The following is a 21,766-nucleotide window of genomic DNA, read 5'->3' as shown; positions in this document are numbered from 1 at the left end:
GAAAGTTTCAGATTAGCAATAACAAAAAAAATTTCCTATAAAAATTTTCAAACTAATTAAGCTATAACTTAACTAAGTAATAGTACCTAAAATATACTTGGTTCACCAAAATTGGTTTCTAAAAAAATCTAAAAATCACTGATCATCATTTGAAGAGGAGACCAAAGTCAATTAATATTTACACTGCCAGTACAAAGCAAACCTATTTCACAACTACCAAAGAGAATTAAAAGAATTCAGAAGCGAAAGGCAGGCCACACCCATCAGCCGTGCACTTCTATATAGTTTGCTTAGTGTGTGCAGGTTCCCCACACACCCAACACCCAAGTGTTTGAAAAACAGAGTTGAGTAACTTCCTGGGTTCACCTGGCTTCAAGATGCCTGGGTTCACCTAGAGCCAGACATCTTGGAATGAGAAGTCAAGGGGGCCTTAGGAAGCATCACTATGAACAAAGTTAGTGGAGGTGATGGAATTCCAGTTGAGCTATTTCAAATCCTAAAAGATGATGCTGTGAAAGTGCTGCATGCAATATGCCAGCAAATTTGGAAAACTCAGCAGTGGCCACAGGACTGGAAAAGGTCAGTTTACTTTCCAATCCCAAAGAAAGGCAATGCCAAAGAATGCTTAAACTACCGCAAACTGCACTCATCTCACACTCTAGCAAAGTAATGTTCAAAATTCTCCAAGTCAGGCTTCAACAGTACGTGAACCGTGAACTTCCAGATATTCAAGCTGAATCTGGAAAAGGCAGAGGAACCAAAGATCAAATTGCCAACAACTGTTGGATCATGGAAAAAGCAAGAGAGTTCCAGAAAAACATCTCTTTCTGCTTTCTTGACTATGACAAAGCCTTTGACTGTGTAGATTACAACAAGCTGTGGAAAATTCTTAAAGACATGGGAATACCAGACCACCTAACCTGCCACCTGAAAAATCTGTATGTAGGTCAAGAAGCAACAGTCAGAACCGGACATGGAATATCAGATGGGTTCCAAATTGGGAAAGGAGTATGTCAAGGCTGTATATTGTCACGCTGCTTATTTAACTTATATGTAGAGTACATCATGTGAAATGCCAGGCTGGATGAAGCACAAGACAGAATCAAGACTACCAGGAGAAATATCAATAACCTCAGATACGCAGATGACACCACCCTTATGGCAGAAAAAGAAGAAAAACTAAAAGAAGAAAAACTTGATGAAAGTGAAAGAGGAGAGTGAAAAAGCTGGCCTAAAACTCAACATTCAAAAAATGAAGATCAGGGCATCCAGTCCAATCACTTCATGGCAAATAGATGGGGAAACAATGGAAACAGTGACAGACTTTATTTTGGGGGGCTCCAAAATCACTGCAGATGGTGACTGCAGCCATGCAATTAAAAGACGCTTGCTCCTTGGAAGGAAAGCTATAACAAACCTAGATAGCATATTAAAAAGCAGAGACATTACTTTGCTGACAAAGGTCTGTCTAGTCAAAGCTACATCCAGTAGTCATGTGTGGATGTGAAAGTTGGACTACAAAGAAAGATGAGCACCAAAGGATTGATGCTTTTGAACTGTGGTGTAGGACAAGACCCTTTAGAGTCCATCCTAAGGGAAATCAGTCCTGAATATTCATTGGAAGGACCGATGCTGAAGCTGAAACTCCGATACTCTGGCCACCTGATGTGAAGAATGGACTCACTGGAAAAGACCCTGATGCTGGGAAAGATTGAAGGCAGAAGGAGAAGGGAACGACAGAGGATGAGATGGTTGGATGGCATCACCGACTCGATGGACATGAGTTTGAGCAAGATCCAGGAGTGGGTGATGGACAGGGAAGCCTGGCGTGCTGCAGTCCATGGAGTCACAAAGAGTCAGACACAACTGAGCTATTGAACTGAACTGAACTTCTCTTAACTGATAACCTTATCTAAGGTCTCCACTTTCACTCTCTACCTTTATAGCACTTTTCTCCACTCAGAGAATAACATTTGACTGTTTCCTGACTCCACCCACTTCATGTCTGTTGTACAAGTGTATTCTAAAAGTCAAACACACACACATACAACATAAATAAATAAAAATAAAGATCAAAAGCACAAGTGTAGCACAGAGTGTATTAGTGTCTTAAGCAATGGGCAAAGATAACGGATTAGATGAGCTATAACATTATGAGGAAAGTGCTAAAGGCTATCTATTGTGATCGTTTAAAACCTTACCCTCTCTATTTGAATCTATCAATCAAATTACTCACTCAGTCACTAGAAAATATAATGAGTGTCTATTTTATGCCAAGCAATATTGAAGCCCTGGAAACAAAGACATGAAATACTCCATTCTCAAGGAGCTCATAGAATGAGGAGGAACACGGATAAGTAAACATGATTTCAGTACAGTCAGTTCCTGCCATCTTCTAGACCATGTGACCCGACTTCAAGATCCTTCAAGATCTGGACCCTTATCTATGCTCTCAGCACCCCAGGGTGCAAATGAAATATAGTGAAACTTTGGCAGCTAACCAAGACTGATACATCAGGGAGCCAATATTCAAGCATTTAAGGATGAAAATAAGATTTTTTTTCACATCTAAAAAAATGTAATAATTCCTTGAGTGAGTGAGTGAAAGTCACTCAGTCGTGTCTGACTCTCTGTGACCATGTAGACTCTACAGTCCATGGAATTCTCCAGGCTGGAATACTGGAGTGGGTAGCCTTTCCCTTCTTCAGGGGATCTTCCCAACCCAGGGATCGGACCCAGGTCTCCCGCACTGCAGGCGGATTCTTTACCAGCTGAGCTATCAGGGAAGCCCTTACTATCATTTTATAATATAATTCCTTACTATAATTTTATAATCAGTCAATGGCCAAAATTTCCCCAATTGTCCCATTAAGCGCCTTTTTTTTTTTCAAGTTAAGATTTTGAGTGCATTTCTATGGAGAGTGAGGGTTATTGCCAGTAAAGGGACACACAAACCACACAGGTGAAGAAAGGTCAAGGTGAGAGCCAGTGCTGTAAGTAGTGTGATAGGCCGATCACAGGTGGAAGAACAAAGAGAAGCCAGAGGTAGTTATGAAAAGCTTTCAGCCATGCTCTGGAGTCTGGCTGTGATCCCCAGAGTGACAGAGCGCTACGAAAGGGCTGTAAGCAAGGAAGGGAGCAAGCACTTTATTTTAGAAAGAGAAGTCTGGCAGCAACGTAGCGGGTCAGCCGGGTGGGCAAGAGACAGAGGAGAAGACTCTTCTGAAACTGCAGGCAAGACAAGCCAGGGTCTGAGCTCAGGGTGGCAGTGGGCTGCTATGGAGAGGAGGAGTCCAGAACAGACAGCAGAGATGGTGAAGGGTTCAACAGCCTTCCAGAGGCAGCATTAATGGGACGTGGAGACCGGCTGTGAGAGTGATGAGAGAGCAGTTCAGATGACTCCGGCTTTCACACTTGGAATGAAAATCAGTTTAAAGTCCAAAATGCGAAGAATTACCGTTTATGGAGTAGTTATAACAGGCCAGAACACATGCGTACTAAGATATATCTCATCATATATCATCTCATCTGTCATACAGCGTATACCATGTGTGTGAGCTCAGTCATGTCCAGCTCTTTGTGACCCCATGGACTGTAGCCCACCAAGCGCTTCTGTCCCTGGGACTCTCCAGGCAAGAATACTTGAGTGAGTTACCATTTCCTCCTCGAGGGGATCTTCCTGACCCACGGATCGAACCCTCATCTCCTGTACTGGCAGGCAGATTCTTTCCCACTGTGGCACCCGGGACGGCCAGCATACATCATATTACATCACATATCATATTGTATCAAATTTCATCCACAGAGCTCAAAAGGGAGCAAACCATCTTACATTTGAGGAACCTAAGACCCAAAGAGGTTTGTAACCTGCCCAAGGTCACGATGCACATGTAGGATTTGAAACTAAATTCGGTCTGCTTTCCTAGCCACCTCCTAGAGACTGAAGGAACATCAGGCAATTTACTGGCATTATCCTAGAAGAAATGACAGAAAAGCCTGTACAAACTGCTACCTTTTTCTCCCCTTAAAAAATAATCAGGGATATTTCATTTATATCTCAATCCTGTATATACTTGTACATTCTTTAAAGATGAGCACAGAAAGGTGCTGGTAAAATAATATTAATAACTTCATTTACTAATATAGACAGATCTCTGCAAACCAGATTATCTTTGGAGAACAAAACAGTGACAAGAACCAGGACATCCTAAAGGAAATCAACCCTAAATATTCATTGGAAGGACTGATGTTGAAGCTGAAACGCCAATACTTTGGCTACCTGATTCAAAGAACCAACTCATTGGAAAAGATCCCGGTGCTGGGAAAAATTGAAGGTAAAAGGAGAAGGGGGTAGCAGAGGATGAGATGGTTGGACAGGTAAGATTTATGTCCACCAACTCAACAGGCATGAATCTAAGCAAACGGCCGGAGACAGTGAAGGACAGGGGAGCCTGGTGCGCTGCAGTCCACAGGGTTGCAAACAGTCGGACACAACACAGCAACTGAACAACAGCAACAAAGATAATCATACAGAGCACCGTCCTTGAAGTATTACACAGTCCATTGGAAACTGAAAGGTTTTTTATTAACAAACCATTAATATCAGTATTAACGGTAATAACAAGGATCACAGCAATTTCAGGAATTGTTTATGTAGGCCGTCACGTACACTTCCACTGAAAATTGGCAGCAAGTATTAGTTAATGGACACATTAAAAGTTTTACCCTTCATTTAATATTTTTAGACTGTACTAGGGACTGGAACAATGCATTAGCCTCATTCCCTGGGCACACGCTCTTTTGGTTTGTAACCATAAATTGCTTTGTACAGAACACATTGGCAACGGAAACTGTCAAAACAAAGTAATTATCTTATTTGTACCGGTCACCACAAAACTGAAACGTTTCTAAAATCTAAAATTTCCATTACACCACAATCATACGTAAGGAATAGAGAAGATATCTGAATATGCTAGAGAAAGAGCCACGAAAAGGAGAGCCCCCCGAAAGTACTTCATGCTATTTTAAGTTTGTTAAAGCATCTCTCTCAATAGCCTCCTAAGAATCACCAGGATACCTTACCATTGTTTCAAATTCACAACGTCCAATTCACAGTCTCCTTTTCACTCCCCACAAACCTGCCTGTCTTCCTATTTTCTATCCTTCAATAAAAGCATCATTCATATACCAATCCTCCCAAATTCAACAGTTCTAAGTTCATTTCCTCCTCTCCCTCTCCTCTCCCTTCGGCATTGTTCTCTGGCTTTCCCCCACATCATCTCTCATCCGTCCCTTCCTTTCCTTCTACTACAGACGGTCTGATATGCACCCTATGATGGTTTCCTTGGCACTCTAGCGGTGTCCAACTTGGGCTTCCTACTAAACCCATCTGGCGCAATGGTAAAGAACCCTCCTGCCAACTCAGGAGAGGCAAGAGACTCGGGTTTGATCCCTGGGTTGGGAAGATCCTCTGGAGAAGGGAATGGCCACCCTCTCCAGCATTCTTGCCTGGGAAATCCCATGGACAGAGGGGCGTAGCGGTTACAGTCCATGGGGTCCCAGAGTCAGACACAACTGCGTGACTGAGCACGCACACCCTAAACCCATCACTCTTGTCAAATGCATCTGATACGAAGCTATCAGAAAGGGCTTCCATATAGCATGTAAAATTTTTTGAATAAGTCATTTGTAAGTTTCCTTCCTGATGGAAATATTTGTAAGCTTCTGTGTACCTCTTTGGAGACCTTCTCTGCATATACAGCAAATACGTAGTCTTTTGAGGTTTAAATGTATGCATGTGTGCGCATACGCAGACTGTGGCATTTTATACACACAAGCTTTTCCACAGCTGGCTTTTCCCACTGAATAAAATTGGGGAGTTTGGTGTGTATTTTTTAATTTAATTTTTTCTCTTTTTTTTCCTTGGCTATGCCACGTGGCATGTGGGATCCCCGTTCTGCAACTAGGAATTGAACCTGTGTCCCCTGCATTCAACCCCTGGACCGCCAAGGATACCCTGGTGTATACAGACACAGAGAGAGCTCATTGAATCATTCTTTTTCGTTATTGTATAACATTCTACTGTGTGACAAATTTCACCATTCATCTCAACCAGCCTCTAATCTGCACATTTGGGTTGTTTCCCATCTTTCCTTATTTCAGTGTGCAATAAATATCCTTGTGCATATGTCTTTGCACACATACACAGAACATTTCACTGCCTCTGCTAATTCTAGACGCTGTGAGCAGTAAGGCATTGATGATCTAAAAGCCTGGCGGATTCATGGTGATGTATGGCAAAACCAATACAGTATTGTAAAGTAAAATTAAAAATATATATATTCTTCACAATCTATCCCAGGAAGTATGTATCTTGATCATACGGTGTTAAACCTGGGGTCAAAATTTTTAGAAGCTCCTCAGCAATTGTTTTGAGCAGCCACGTCAATCCTTGCTGATGGGCATGCTTCCACCCAACCCTAGAACAGAGTCATAGGAACAATGCCTCATCTGTACAAAAACAAAACCACCTGGATTCTTACAAAGGTATGCAAAGGGAGAAGGATTTGCCGCTCTGTCCATCAGCCTTTCTCACTTTATGAGGTTAACAAACAGGGAAGTTCTAACGCTACTGTTGAGCAACTATGAAAAATCAATGTTGGGGTTCTGAGAGAGAAAATGGGCAAGGTTTGTGCAGAAGCCACACCACAGAGGCCAAATACTCAACCCTCATAAATATGAGCTATGTAGGACATACATACAGACAACACATGCTATACTGTGACTCTTTCCACTTGCAATATTAGCAGCAGGTCTATATGACTTCTGCTTTCTACCACATTAACTACCCACCGTCAGATGCTCATACTAAACAGGGTTGTGCTAGATTATTACAAGGGCTTCTGAGGTGGTGCCTGGCAGTGCAGGAGATGTAAGAGACACCAGTTCAATCCCTGGCTCAGGAAGACCCCCTGGAGAAGGAAACGGCAACCCATTTCAGTAATCTTGCTTGGAGAATCCCATGGGCAGAGGATCCTGGCAGGCTTTAGTCCATTAGGGCTGCAAAGATTCAGATGGGACAGAAGCCACTTAGCATGCACATACACACGCAGATTATCACAAAGCATTAGTGCAATGTCCAAAAGCATCCCAATCGCAGAGACTAGACAGCCTACCAACTGACCCAGACAGACAGCATCATTAGGTCACGTCCAGGGTCCGGGTCACTGGAAGGGTATCACTCACTCTTGCTGGAAGGAGGTCTAATCAAGCTCTGATGTCAAGGGCCGAGTTATCTAATGACCACGCCTTCCACGCTAAGATGCCAGCTCTGTTTAACAGCTTCTTGACGATAATCTGCTTCTCTCCAAGATTTAAAGACCATCTTCTGCCTTGAATCCCATAGTGGGGGCAGCTTACAAGAAACTTCTGAAACTGTCCTATACAGCTGTCTGATCCTTCATAAACCCTGATCAGCAAACACAGCCTAAGTGCCAGGACCATCCACAAGCCTTCAGGTCTGCTCTCTGCTAGACTTCTCTGTAACAATAAGCAAAACCAAACAGGAAAATAATCTCCGACTGCCTAGCACTCCATCTGCCTGTTGTCCATAGGGAAGTCTTTCTTCTGATGTGCTGCTGAGTAGACTGTAATTTGTCTTCCGTAAGTATAAACTCATCTTCGCCTGCATGCAAAGTTTAAAAGCACTGGGTCCAGAGACCACAGAATATTTAAGGCATAAACGACTAAACTGAAAAAAATCTCTTTTGTAACAATGTTTTTGTTGGAAATTAAATTGTTACTGGAGACCTGTCACAATGAGGAGGGCAATCAAAATTGCAAAATCCTCTTTCCTTCCATTAAAGACAATTAACCTAATGACTACACAAAAATTGACAATGAGCAAGCAGTCTAATCATTGATAGCTCTTACACTGGTCTACATACCCTTCTCTCCACCTGTAAGGTAATGAGGATTCACTAAGAATGTCCGGATTGAACTAAATCCTATTTAAAATGTTGATTTACTGCACTCGCACTCATAAAATTGTAATATGCTATTCATTCTCATGGAAAAATCACAGACTTTAAATATTAATTATCCTACCCATTAACTATATAAATTTACAAAATTAAGTTCTCTGAACTTCACCTCTTTATGCACTGATGGGAAGAACTACTTCCTGGGTTAAATAAGATAATGAAGCAAGCTATAAACTAAAAAGTACCTGCTGTGAGCTCATGACTCCTTATTGTGGGTTACCAGACAGACCAAAGAAGTTTTGGAAATGAATAATCACTTATTTTTCTTGCCTATATTATAAACAGCTTAAATTTTTAAAACTTGTAGAGTAACAAAGAGGCTTTCCTGTGTGCACTCAGTTACTCAGTCACGTCTGACTCTTTGCAATCCTATGGACTGTAGCCCGTATCAGGCCCCTCTGTCCATGGGACCCTCCAGGCAAGAATACTGGAGTGGGTTGCCATTTCCTTCTCCAGGGGATCTTCCAGACTCAGGGATCAAATCTGTGTCTCTTAGGTCTCCCTCGTTGGCAAGCGGGCTCTTTACCACTAGAGCCACCTGGAAGTTTTAATATTTCATTAAAATTCAAGGTAAACTTAAAATGAGTTTAATATTTAAAAAAATAAGCAGTTGACATTTTAAACTGTCTAATGAAGCCAAAATTTGAAAAAGCATAATGATATGTTTAATTTTTAGAGCATTTCAGGCTGAATGCAAGGCCAGACTCCAGACTCATCAACAAGGCCAGGAGTCGTGGACAAAGCACCCCTTTTTGAGTGCACATCACTTGCGCTTTGTCAGAGTGATTTAAGGCTGCAGGAGGCTTGGATCACTCATAAGGAACAGGATGGCAAACATCTCTGGAATTTTATGGAATGTTTGAGCACCATGGCTTTTAACTATTTCTAATTTCTTAAAAGGGTGCCAAAGATTCTGACTTCCTGAGAGATATGGAACATCAGACTCCTTAGAAAGACTCTGCTCGGCTGGCAAGGACAGAACTTCCAAGACACTGAACCCTTCACAATTCTGCTGCTTCAGTCAGAAGACCACAGGATAACAGGATATCTTTAGCTGATTGTTGTCATCGTTCAATTGCTAAGTCGTGTCCACACTTTGAGACCCCATGGACTGCAGCACGAAAGGCTTCCCTGTTCTTCACCATCTCCTGGAGCTTGCTCAAACTCATGTCCATCGAGTCAGTGATGCCATCCAATCATCTCATCCTCTGTCATCCCCTTCTCCTCCTGCCGTCAATCTTTCCCAACCATCAGGGTCTTTTCCAGTGAGTCAGCTCTTCACATCAGGTGGCCAAAGTACTAGAGCTTCAGCTTCAGCATCAGTCCTTCCAATGAATATTCAGGATTGACTTCCTTTAGGAATGACTGGTTGGATCTCCTCGCTGTCCACGGAACTCTTAACACCACAGTTCGAAAGCATCATTTCTTTGGCACTCAGCCTTCTTTATGGCTTAACTCTCACATCTGTACATGACTACTAGATAAGCCATAGCTTTGACTAGAGGGACCTTTGTTGGCAAAGTGATGTCTCTGCTTTTTAATTTGCTGTCTAGGTTTGTCATAGCTTTTCTTCCCAAGGAGCAAGCTTAATCCAGACACTGATGATGGTTTGGGTCTCTTTTTTTTTAACATTTTTATTGCTGATAATTTATTTTCCCATATTAGCCCCCTATTTCAGTATTTCTGTGAGACAGGATCTGGTCTCTTACAGGGTTCAAGGCTCCATTCTGCATCACAAATGGAGATCAGAAGACAGGGCTAATCTAAATGAGCATGGAACTAAAGAGCCTTCAGCCACGTCAAGTCCACTGAAGTCCAAATAAACTCACAGCCCTTCTCCAAAAAGAGCCTCGGTGGAGCGGCCAGGCTGGCGGTGTGAATGCGTCTCCTGTGTGGTCTGCACACCTTTGAAGCCTCTGTGGAGCTGGATGGCCGGTGGGCCTGGGGCTGCTCTTTTAGACCTTGGGCAGCCCTCACCAGTCTTCACGCAGCATCTCTCCAGAGAGAAGATGCGATGTAGAAGTTCAAGTCTGTGCAGCCACAGCTGCTGCTCCCAAGATCACAGTGAGAGGGACAGCATCAGCTCACTACCAGCTAGCTGGAACCTGGGAAAGACCTCGTATGTGGAACGTATCACTGAAATGCAGATTTACAACAAGCCTAAGAATGGGAGGCTGTGTAGCACTGTGGCCATTCACTGGCAACTTCAGTGCAGCGGGGGCACCATGAAGATCAACCATCCAGGACACGGGCCAGGCCTCCCATTAGGATGGACGTCTTCCACTGGCCATCCCCGCGGTCTCTGAGGCTGTCTTCCCAGGGAACAGGCTTCATGAAACACTGGTGTTTAGGGGCAGGAATAAGCAGTTCTAGCTGGTCACCATATTGTGGTCACAGAAATTCTGGTACAGGGTGCACGTTTGCACAGAAAAACAGCAGAAGCCGTGCCAGAGGACTTTTGTCTACGGAATCCTGAATGGCCTGGCCCTCGAGGTTCAAGAGTTTGTTCAATCCTTCTCTTTCCTATCTCTTGAGCTCTTGTGATGGCATAGTTTCTGGACTAGCTGGGAGGCAATTCATTGTTTTTCATATCTCAAGAACCCTATTCCAAGGCCACATATTTCAAAGATGGGGACCTATTCCTGGAGGCTTTTAAACTTTTTCAAAATATAGTATCAGTGGCCAGTTCCTTTTACTTGCCACTATATATATCCAGAATCTAGCAGTGTCTGATACATATGTAAGCTTCTTTGATAGGGTCAGTCGCTCAGTCGTGTCTGACTCTTCACAACCCCATGGACTGTAGCCCGCCAGGCTCCTCTGTCCATGGAATTCTCCAGGCATGGAGAATGGAGTGAGTTGCCATTCCCTTCTCCAGGGGATCTTCCTGACCTGGGGATCAAACCCAGCTCTCCTGCACTGCAGGCAGATTCTTTACCGTCTCAGCCACCAGGGAAGCCCCTGAGCTTTGGATAACTATTTGCTAAATGAATGAATGAATGTCTGAGGGCAGTTTTGAAAATGGAGAATTGGGGGGAGTGTGGCCTGGGGTGCAGGTTACAGATCTCTGGTCCTGAGAACCATGTTCCTCCTGAGTCGTGGATCAGCGCTGGGCAAGGAGCAGGTGGTAATGCCAGGCACAGCAAATGAACACGGTACCCTACCCGGATCTCCAGGCACACAGTTCTCTCAACGACGAGAGAACCTGCCCAGTCTTTTAGTGGTGTCTATTCACACAACAACAGGTTCTCTTGTGAAACTGATCTGGACACCCACGGTCTGATTATGCAACCAAGCCCAGGTTCCCAGAGCTCCTGGGCTGCCAGGATACTCAAGGACATGCTCAATGGTTTACTTCAGAAAGTCCATTTAAAAGATGTATGGAAGGTTACTAGTGAAGGTGGAGACCTCAGTTAACCTATCTGACAGGTTCATGGAAGGGTACTGACGAAGGTGGAGACAAAGGTACAGTTCTCCCACCCACACCATATTTCCAAACATTTCAGTCTAGCTACAAAAGGATCAACGTTTTCTTACCTCCTAGGACTGTGGCTTAAGGGAGCTCGTGAAAATGTGAAAAAGTATTTGTGTTATACTCTTGGAAAAGATGTATATCACCCAATGAAAAGATTAACATGACACACCCACAGAAATACTGCTATTTCATTTCTAAAGGCCTGGTGTCTTTTATAGAAAAACAAATACAAATTTCAAAAAATGTAAAAATCATCAGAATCATAATAAAAAGTCGAACCTAAACTGTATATAAATCAATTTTAAAAGCAAAACAATAGCCACTCCAATTGCATTAGTGTGGTATCACTTTGGTGGTGGTGGTGGTGGTTTAGTCGCTCAGTCGTGTCCGACTCTTGGGACCCTATGGCCTGTAGCCCACCAGGCTCCTCTGTCCATGAGATTTTCCAGGCAAGGATTCTTTCCCAACTGAGCTACAAGGGAAGCCCATGGTATCACTTTAGAGTACAAGAAAATATTTTCATCAACACAGACATTAAAATATTTTCATCAACATTACTTTCAGGTATCTAGTAATTATGTGGCAATACTGCAATGATCAACATAGGTGAGAATCATGTTTGTAAGGCTTATTGTTGGTATAAAAATAGTCTGAGTCACAATGTATAGATGTCAAAGAAGGATATACATATTTATGGGTATATTATAATCCAACACCATGGGGGGAAATTAGGAAACTGTGCTCTCTAGGCTAAAACTTGAAATAACACATTTCAAAAACTAGAGTCTACAAATATCACTGACTCCTTCAATAAGCCCTATTCTTTCATTCATTCGACAAAAATTTGTCTTTCCCTTCTGTGTCTGGGCCCATGTTAGCCTTGGGGATTCAGTGGTGGAAGAAGACAGTCTTTGCGCCTTAGGAAATTTCAGGCTCCACCATTCCTTAGCCCCTACCCGCATACACACACCACGAAATAGTCTCAACAGCAATCTTGAGGAAGGTCCCTTAGCTCTTGCTGTGTGCAATGAGACAGAGTATGCAAACTGTCCAGCATGAAGTCCAGCCATCTCTATAGCCCTTGCCCCCTGCTTACTCCCAACAAACCCTGAGGGTTGAGAGCCCTGAATTCTATACCAGCTGTGCACATCTATGTCATCCAACCTTGAGAAAGTCACTTCAGCTCTCTGAACCTGAGTCTGCTCTGAGAACTCTCTTCTTGAAGGCCCCTTCCAGATCACACGGAAGCAAATGACTATTCTAATAACGGGCAGAGCCATTACCTCACAAGAGGCCGGTTCTATCAGATGACACAGAAAGTTCTCTCCTTGTGTAGAGCTGAAATTGTCCCTCCATGAATACAGGATCTCTCTCCTGCACACCAAACCTGTCAACTGTTTCTTATACATAAATGCGTGCTCAGATCCTCAGTCTTGTCCAACTCTTTGTGACCCTATGGACTGTGTAGCCTACCAGGTTCCTCTGTCCAATGGGATTTCCCAGGAAAAATACTGGAGTGGGCTGCCATTCTTCCTACTCCAGGGGATCTTCCCAACCCAGGGATCAAACCCACATCACTTGCATTGGCAGACGGATTCTTTACCACTGAGCCACCTGGGAAGCCCTCTTATACATAATAATCCTTCAAATACTAAACAGATGTCACATTTTCCCAAGCCTTTAAAATAAAAAGTGCCCTTTAATGTCAAACAATCCCATGACTCCCAGACCTTTTTTTAAAAATATTAGCTTTTTATAATATTAGTTACCTGCCTTGTTATCAACCTTTCTATTTAAAGTGCAGCCCTCACAATAAAATGTAGTGCTCTAAATCTGTGGTAGAACCAACAAGCACACACCGAGTTACTGCTCATCACGTAACACTAAGACTCTATGATTGACGTGGAAAAGAAAACACAGCTGAACATGTAAAAACCAGTAACAGGAATACTATCTGAATCACACTCGTTTAAAACTCTATGAGAGAGAGATAGAAGAGCAGAGCATCAAGAGTACAGATCAAGGGACTTCCCTGAGGGTTCAGTGGATAAGAATCCACCTTCCCAGGCTGGGAAGGAGGAGGGTGTGTCAGGTCACCCCCATGCCAAGGGGCAACTAAGTCTGCGCACCGCAGTTAGAGCAGCACGGCCAAAACAGAAGCACAAATCAAAGCCTTAGAACCCAGATACGTTAGATGTTAACTTCTGTCTCAGATTTCTCACTGTAAAATGGGAAGCATACTAGAACCTACATTACAGGTGAAAGTGAAGCCGCCCAGTCATGTCTGACTCTTTGCGACCCGTGGACTGTAGCCCACCAAGCTTCTCTGTCCATGAGATTCTCCAGGCAAGAATACTGGAGTGGGTTGCCATTTCCTTCTCCAGGGGATCTTCCTGACCCAGGGATCAAACCCAGGTCTCCCGCATTGCAAGCAGACGCTTTAACCTCTGCACCACCAGGGAAGCCCAATTACAGGACTGCTATACAAAACTGAATGAGTGATGAGATCAGTGATCTTATAAAACAGTTATAAGAGGTACACAGCAGACTGCAAAGAGTGAAAGTGTTACTCGCTCAGTCGTGTCTGACTCTTTGTGACTCCTTGGACTGTAGCCCGCCAGGCTTCTCTGTCCATGGGATTCTCCAGGTCAGAATACTGGACTGGGTAGTCTTTCCCTTCTCCAGGGGGTCTTCCCAACTCCAGGATCGAACCCGAGTCTCCTTCATTGCAGGCAGATTCTTTGCCATCTGAGCCACCAGGGAAGCCCCATGCAGCAAACTAAATATTATCTAATAAAGTAGGCAACTTACTTTTCTAAGTGATTGTACATCAACTTGTTTATCTGAATACCTGTTTTGTGATGGGCGTTCAAAAATGACAAAAAGAAAATAACTTTTTGCTATTTCCATCTAACTAAAGAGTGTGTTGTTAATAGATAAAAGTAAACTGACACTTCCTTAGGTTCAAAGGATATGACATCTCTCTTGAGAGATGAAGTGAATTACATTAGCAGAGAGAAAGCTAAGGGGAAAACAGGATAAACAGAAAGTAAACATGAAAGAAATAAGTTCTTAAAAACATCTTCCCTTCCATTAAAACTCAGCCTGCTTACTTTGACTGGACTATGAGAGCATCGTTTTCAGCACTTTATGTGCCCTTATGAGTATTCTCTCTATTGGTTTGCTTTTACGTCTCCTTTTAAAAAACCTCATCAGAAGAATCATAATCTAATGCTAATCAACTTTTGATCATGTTTACATGACCATGGCAAGTGACCCAGCCCTAACAGGACTCTTTGTTCCAGTGCTCATTTAGTTCCAAAAACAAGTGCTGCCACATGGCATCTGCTCCATACAACTGAGTGAACAGGCATGGATGTGAAGTAGCCGGGGGATCTGAAACACATTTGGAGATCACTCACTAAAAATGCCAAGGGTAGTTAAATAAATGACCTCTGTACCTCTTTCTTGTTTTGTTTTGTTTTGTTTTGTTTTTTAAAAAAAAGCTTTCCTTACAAACTTCCATAAGAAACTTCACCAACGTCAACACAATCATTTCTTTAAAAATGATGACTCCTTTGTTGAAGGTTTAGTCTAAACTTCATTAAAATTTAAAGAAAACAGTCATTTGAACAGTACACTTTGAAAGCCTGATGTATACCACACCACTGTGATGGCTTTCAAATCATTAAAAAGCTTTTCTTTAGCAAAGAACATTTAACCAACAAGGAACAACTGTATTTTCATTCATTACAAAATGGTCCCTTTGCCTAACAATATAATATGAGAAAAGAGTGGAAATAAATCTTCACAACATCTCTGAGAGACAGGCAGGATGGAATGTTTTCTCAAGATAAAGTTTGTCCATATTCTCTTTCAAAATTCCCAAACTTTTAAAAGTTGGCAATACGGACACTTGTGAAGGGAATCAAGGGATAATTAAGTTCAAGGGAATGATAAACAGTAGTCACCAATATGTGGGACTTCCCTGGCGGTTCAGACAGTAAAGAATCTTCCTGCAATGCTGGAGACCAGAGTTCGATCCCTGGGCCGGGAAGATCCCCTGGAGAAGGGAATGGTTACCCACTCCAAATTCTTGCCTGGGGGATTCCATGGATGGAGAAGCCTGGCAGCCTACAGTCAATGGGGTCAAAAAGAGTCAGACATGACTGAGACTAACACGTTCACTTTTCACTTTCAAAGGTAAGGACACTGAACATTTAAGGATTTAGAGCAGTTAACTAATTAGTCCGAGGTCACCTAACTAGACACGGCCCCCCTAACCCAAACCCTGACTGTTTGACTTCACAGTCTAAGCATTGCAACTGGAAAAAGCACCTAGTTCCAGGAAGAGCTGCAGATGCAGAGAGTGGGTGTGTGGACACAGAGGGGGTCCGGGAGGGAGGGATGAATTGGAAGAGTAACGCTGACTTACATTCACTACCATGTGTGACATATATAGCTAGTGGGAAGCTGCTGTATGGCGCAAGGAACTCAGCTCAGTGCTTTGATGACCTAAAGCGGTGGGAGCATAGGAGGGAGGCTTAAGAGGGAAGGGATATATTTATACCTAGGGGATATATGTATGTGCTAAGCCGCTTCAGTCGTCTCCAACTCTTTGCGACCCCAGGGACTGTAGCCTGCCAAGCTCCTCTGTCCATGTGATTCTCCAGGCAAGAATACTAGAGTGGGTTGCCATTTCCTCTTCTGGGGAATATTCCCCACACAGGGGTCAAAGCTGTGTCTCTTAGGTCTCCTGCATTGACAGCTGGGTTCTTTACCACTAGCACCACCGGGGAAGCCCTGGTATATGTATGCTGCTAAGTCGCTTCAGTCGTGTCTGACTATGTACGACCCCATAGACGGCAGCCCACTAGGCTCCTCTGTCCCTGGGATTCTCCAGGCAAGAACACTGGAGTGGGTTGCCATTGCCTTCTCCAATGCATGAAAGTGAAAAGTGAAAGTGAAGTCGATTAGTCGTGCCTGACTCTTAGCGACCCCATGGACTGCAGCCCACCAGGCTCCTCCGTCCGTGGGATTTTCCAGGCAAGAGCACTGGAGTGGGGTGCCATAGCCTTCTCCTGGTATATGCATACTTACAGCTGATTCACTTAGTTGTATAGCAGAAACTAATGTAACACTGTAAAGCAATTATGATTTACACAGTAAATCAATAGAAGCTGGGTTTGTAAATGCCATGATTAGTGAGAAAGAGATGAAGAGAGCAGTGCATGTGAGAAGCGACAGCAAAGACTGACCAGCCGGACAGAAGCCTACACGGCAGGAACGCGCTCTGGGTTAACTATCAGGGGAACTGCGGCCCCTTCCCGGGGGGCCCAGTGGGACCAAAGGGAAGTGAGTGCCCTCCAGTCTAGTATCAGGAGCACAATCACACACAGCACACAAGTGTTAGGGATAAAAAGGTTAAAGTGAAAATAAAACCCCAGAACACTATGCAAATGTCAATAAAATAAAGAAAATGAACGACCAAAAATAGACCAAAAATTTAAGAATGTTTTATTGATCCCATAGTCAGAGAAGACGTCGTGGTAGGACTTACACTGCAAATTACCTGTGAATGTTAACCTAGGGACTCATAAAATGCCAGTAAGGCTGCCAGGAATTGGTCTTTTCTGTTCCCCAATCACATCACTGACAACTGTTCAGCGTTAGGAGATTTTGCTGTTGCTGCTGCTGCCTAAAGCAGAAGACACTTGTAAAAGCAGAAACTCAAACACAGGTCAGAATTAGGCCAATGTGGGATTTCCCTGGTGGTCCAGAGGTTGAGACGCTGCCTTTCAATGCAGGGAGTGTGGGTTCAATCCCTGGTTGGAGAGCTAAGATCCCACACGCCTCAAGGCCAAAAAAACCAAAACACAAAAAAAGAGAAGCAATACTGTGACGAACTCAATAAAGACTTTAAAAACAGTTCACATTTTTTTTGAATCTTAAAAAAAAATTAGCACAAAGTGGTGTCACTAGTGGTAAAGAATCCATCTGCCAATGCAGGAGACACAAGAGATGTGGGTTTGATCCCTGGATTGGGAAGATGCACTGGAGGAGGAAATGGCAACCCACTTCCGTATTCTTGCCTGGAGAATTCCATGGACAGAGGAGCCTCGTGGGCTACAGTCCCTGGGGTCGCAGAGACTTGGACACAACTGAGTGACTAAATACACAAGGTAATTAAAAAGTGTGTGTGTGTGTGTGTGTTTACTTTACCATATCTGTCTATTCCAACATCATGAGACCTGAAGCAGAAGAACCCAGCTATTTTATGAGACCGACGGAAACTGCACGATTATAAATAAGCATTGTTTTAAGTCACTAAATTTGTGGCAATTTGTTAGGAGGCAAAAGAAAACTAATACAATACCTGAGACAATTTAAACCTCCAAAGCAAAACGATTATTCACCCCGGGGATGAAAGCACACGGCTATTTAAAGCAGTCCTCACGTGGGTCGGTCTTAACGATGCCTGCAGATCCCTTAACACCATCTCTGGGAGGTCTGTGTCCCCCCACTCCCCGTAGCACCCCTCTACTGGGCCCCAGCCAGCCTCGATGCCCGCTCATAACCACAGGAGTTAGAACACTCCCTCTAGAACCCATTTTACGAGAGCTTGAAAACTGGGTTTTTGGGTGAAGCACAGCGTTTCCACTTTCCACTTGCTAATTATAGACTTTCCATTTACTGTGTGTCCCTTGTTGATATATCATCTTTAGGGACTTCAAGGCAAGAAGAGTGACTGAAGGGAAGCAGAATTTGACCATTTGCTGGATTCACCAAACTACACCATTAACCTCTGACACAAACTGGTCAAAATAATAGCATCAGCCAGCAGTCACTGTGACCCAGGAAGGTGGAATATTTAAATATTTAAAGACAGGGAGGATTGTCCACTGCTTAAAAACATATCTCTTATTCCATTTTATACCCTGCAAAGTTCTATTGAATTGCCTTGCTATAAAATTCTAAGCAATCCACCCAACATTTTAGTCTCTGCATTTCTAGTTCAACAAACTTGAGAAACAACATTTGGATGAGGCAAGAAATTTCCTGAAAATAATTCAACAAAAAAGTCTTCTCATACCCCAAATAAACTTTCATTTTATTCGTTAAAATCAACAAATGTTTATGGATAAGGAACTGTGACCTTAAATGTGTGACAGTCCCTATTCTCAGGGAGGTTATGAAAACATAAGTATTTAACTAAAAAAGGCAGAAAATAATAAATTCTAGGAAAAGACAAAACAGGAGACACTGCGTGCGGTTGAAGGTCCAAGAAAGAGTTGTACAGACAATTTGAATAACCTCTCCCAAACCCAGGCTTTCCAAGTTCCTTTACGTAGTCCAACACCCTAGGTCTTGTCTTCACCTGAAGTTACTCTATCTTTCAAATCTTAAATTTTGGAACCCTCTTTCATATTAAACACTAGATCCTGGTCAGGGAGAAACTCTTATCTGCAACCATCACTTTGAGTCTCCATGGAGGGGAGAAGACTCTTGTTTTGTTCACTCCCCAGGGAAGGCAAGTGGTTAATCTGATAGCTTAATTACCGGACCCCACCCTCACTTCAAAGGAAGGAAGAATAAGCAACATTTTGCCCTTGAGCCTCCAACAACTTATCAGAAGCTCTGTATTTACTGGTTACTGGATCCTGTTCAGCCATTAATAAAGTCATCCCTATTCTCAAAAACTGAGAACACAGAGCGGGAAGATGGATGAGTTACTGATCCCTGAAATCCAACAATCTCTTTATCTTTCTCTCCAATATGCCCTGCATGCATACTAAGTTGCTCAGTCACATCTGACTCTGCGACCCCATGGACTGTAGCCTGCTAGGCTCCTCTGTCCATGGGATTCTCCAGGCAAGAATGCTGGAGTGGGTTGCCATGCCCCCCTCCAGGGGGTCTTCTCAACCCAGGGATCGAACCCAAGTCTCATTATGTTTCCTGCATCAGCAGGTGGGTTCATCAGCACTAGCACCACCTGGGAAGCCCTCAAATGTACCCTAGAAGTCATCAATCTTGGGCCAACTTAGCTGTTTTCCTTTACTCATTTTACAGAGAACTCTGTTGGCCTAGGAATTAAGAACATTTCTAAACCTAATCTCCAATCTTTGGCAGACACTCTCTGCTACCTAGTAATCTTCTACTAGCCTCTGTTCAGTTTTAATTCTCATTTTCTACAGTAGCTCTTGCAAACCCTCCTGAACTCTCACTCATAGTATATATCCTCATCTTCAATTTCACTGAGAAAACAGTAGTGTTTGGTTTTGAAACATATGAACTTCCTGCCCACACCTTTACTTCCATAAACTTTCTGTGTCTTGTTCAAGGCTTACCTTTCTTTTTTTTTTTTTTTTTAATTGGGGTATACCTGCTGTACCACATTGTATAATGCTGAATTAGCTGTATGCGTACATATATCCCCTCTTCCACAACCCCACCATAGGTCACCACAGAACGCCAGGCTGAACTCTGTGCCATAGAGCAGGTTCAGTATTCTTGCTGGAGAGTTCCATGGACAGAGGAGCCTGGTGGGCTACCACCCATGGGGCTGCAAAGAGTCAGACACGACTGAGCGACTAACACTTTCAGTGTTTCCCTATATCGCAGGTTCCAGCTATCCATCTTAGAGGCTAACCTCTTGACCTGTGTTTCGGGTACCACCCCTGTCGTTTACTGGGCAAATACGCTCCATCAATTACGCCCTCTCTCTCCTGAAGCTTCAGACTTTTTGATCTAACACTTCTGTCCTCCGGTGGGATAGACACATTCAAAACCCAGTTTTAAAAACCAAAGCAAAAGATCTGCTACTACTACAACAACGAAACCAGAGCTGCCTCTTCAACCTGAAAGTTCCTGGTGCTCTGTGCCAGCTCCTTCTTTTAACAGCCAGGCTCTGGGGTCAGGATTCCGAGCTGCTGCCCTCTGCCTTTCCACGTGGCGTCTCCATGCGCCTCGTGCACACGGCCCTCCTCTGCCACAGCTCCCACCAGCGCGACCGGATGACCTGCCCTGTTTCCACATTCAGAGACGCCCCTCCGTTCTCCTTGGCCTTGACCCCTCTACGGCATTGGATGTGCGACGACTTCCGCCTTACAACTCCCTTCCCCTGGCTTTTCATAGCATCACCGCCTCCTGTCGCTCTCTCTATACTGCAGAGCGCTCTCTCTCAGTCTTTAGTGGCCAAACCTTAGTTGCTAAGCTTTTTCCAGGATTCTATTCTTGGCTGTCCTCTCTCTTCTCAAACTCAATGGTCCCTGGGGAGGGGAGAGGGGGAGGGATGCTCGCAGCATGAATTATCTCTCACGCCCATAAATCAATCAGACTAAATCTCAACTCTGGCTTCCTCTCCACCCCCAGCCCTACCTTCCGGAGCTCACCTCCATCATGGCGCTGCCCTGCACCTGTCTGTCCTCCCTGCCCTGCGTGCCTAGGGCATGAACACAACGCCCTGCTGTCTGCGGTGGTGGCTGGGGCTGGGAGCCTGGATGGTGACAGGACCCAGAAAGAGCACCTGAGCGGACCTAAGGATGTAGCTACACAAAGTATCCCAGATGAACTTCACTCAGTTATACTGTGCACATCTTCAGCAGAGTGGTATATATATATATATATATATATATACACACACATATATATGTATGTATTTTCATCTCTGAATCTTGTTTATTATGTTTATTAGTTCCTGGCACATGGTGGATCCTCAATTCATATTTAATTTGTATTTTTGTAATCAAAGAAGTACAAAAAGAATGGGATATCTGACATAAGCTTTGAAGCGTTGGTAGACTTTCAACAGCTACATATGCAGGAGGTATCATTTAAGCCAGAGGGAGCAGAAAAAGCATTCGGCTCAGAAAGAAATGCTGGATGGGTAGGAGGTATACGGACAAGCAATTGTCAGCAACACTGGAGTGCAGAGGTAGGAGTTTATAGGGCTTTATAATGGAGTTACAGATGCAACCTGAGCCTATGAAGCCTTTGAAGCAACATGATTTGCAATTGGAAAAAAAAAATTAACTAGAACTGAGGACTCTTCTTTAAATAGCTGCCAAATGAATTACTTAAATGAGAAGAAATGAAGGTCTAAACTTTAGCAACTGGAGTAACAGCAGAAGAAACAGAGAAAATATTATTTTTAAGAACGAAGGGAAAAAAACAAACGTTGTGAATATTCAAGAACAGTGGAATCAGTTGAACTGTTATATTTAAGGGGGTGAAAAATTTAAAGCACTAA

General features: G+C 43.5%; 1 protein-coding gene across 5 annotated transcripts in view; it reads right to left on the bottom strand.

The window, feature by feature from the left end:
- DGKH (diacylglycerol kinase eta) overlaps positions 1-21,766 on the bottom strand; it is a 202,716-nt gene that overhangs the window by 85,228 nt on the left and 95,722 nt on the right. The gene's annotated exons all lie outside the window — the stretch shown is intronic.

The sequence above is a fragment of the Ovis canadensis genome, chromosome 10, assembly GCF_042477335.2.
Source record: "Ovis canadensis isolate MfBH-ARS-UI-01 breed Bighorn chromosome 10, ARS-UI_OviCan_v2, whole genome shotgun sequence".
Classification (NCBI taxonomy): Eukaryota; Metazoa; Chordata; class Mammalia; order Artiodactyla; family Bovidae; genus Ovis; species Ovis canadensis.
This window is presented reverse-complemented; position numbering and strand designations above follow the sequence as displayed.